The 1,219-nt window shown below is 42.8% G+C and overlaps 1 pseudogene; it reads left to right on the forward strand.

Moving 5' to 3' along the window:
• The first annotated feature begins 311 nt into the window (after window positions 1-311).
• Window positions 312-916, forward strand: LOC116265257 (KH domain-containing protein At1g09660/At1g09670-like; annotated as a pseudogene).
• Window positions 917-1,219: the final 303 nt, after the last annotated feature.

Consider the following 1,219-nt stretch of genomic DNA (forward strand, 5'->3'; position numbering starts at 1 on the left):
GACAAAATCCCAAGCGGAGCCCACTTATAGTACCTCCCCTTTTGGAGTTCATTCATCGCCGTTCAACACAATGAGGCCATCGATTGTGTCAATGGATCATCAGAGAGTGGCAATGGGTGCATAAATGAATTGTTACCATAGAGAAACAAAGTAGGGCCATTTGTGCAAGTTTTGCCTCTTTATAGTCATTTAATGAACCAAGAAACTGTTTGTGCATCAGGATTACCATATAGTTAGGGTTTCATTAACCAAGAAAAGATGGATCACAGGAGCCTTTGCGATTCGGACACTCACCCCCAAGTGGTACAACAATGCATTTGGAAGGATGGCCATGCAGGCAGATAGAGGAGAATGGTTTGATTTATAGGACGAACATCTTGCAAGCATCTTCAATGGGTTGGCATGGAGCAACTGCTCCCTACTACTCCTTTTATGACAAAAGTTGTAAGATTGGATGCCCCTGTGAACAAATTTTCAATTATAATTTTGTTGGTGACTCCTTGGGGCAAGGGGGAACTCTTTGAAGGGAGTTGAAGCCATGAAGTAGTGTAAAGTTTATATAAGAGGTCAAGGCTAGGCTCAGTTCCAGACCCCGTTAAAGAAGAGGAACTCACCGACAAACCTAGCTGTGAACATCTAAATGAGCCACTGCATGTCCTTGTAGAAGCCAAATTACCTGCCAAGGTGATTGATTCAAAACTAAATCATGCCGTTGGGATACTACAGCATCTCTTAAAGTTGTTTGATGAATATTTAGATTATTACAAGATGCAGCTTGTTGAGTGGCACTCTTAGAGAAGAGAGCCCACACATGAGTCTTGAGTGTCTCACCCTTAAGAGTAGGGGCATGAACTGCACTGAAATTGTGATTGTGTGTCAGAACTATGCATTACGGCTTCACATTGTAGCTCTGTGAAGACCATTTAGAGGGGAGAGGGAGAATGCAATGACGGGCATCGATCTCTTCAACTCAACGATTTTAAGCAGGGTAAAACGGCGATCAGTAAAAAGGGAATAATGTCTTTAATCCGAGTCATTTGCTTTGACACGATTGGATTGCTTACATTATTCCATCACGATTTGGGAAAATAGTGTCTGCAAAAAACTGGTCTCTCTCTCTCTCTCTCTCTCTCTCTTGCGTGTGTGTGTGTGCTGGGGTTGGGAGGAGGGCATGGTAGGCTTCAAGTCTGATGTATATTAAATGCGGGAAGATATTTCA

This window comes from Nymphaea colorata, chromosome 12 (assembly GCF_008831285.2).
Source record: "Nymphaea colorata isolate Beijing-Zhang1983 chromosome 12, ASM883128v2, whole genome shotgun sequence".
In the NCBI taxonomy this organism is placed as follows: domain Eukaryota; kingdom Viridiplantae; phylum Streptophyta; class Magnoliopsida; order Nymphaeales; family Nymphaeaceae; genus Nymphaea; species Nymphaea colorata.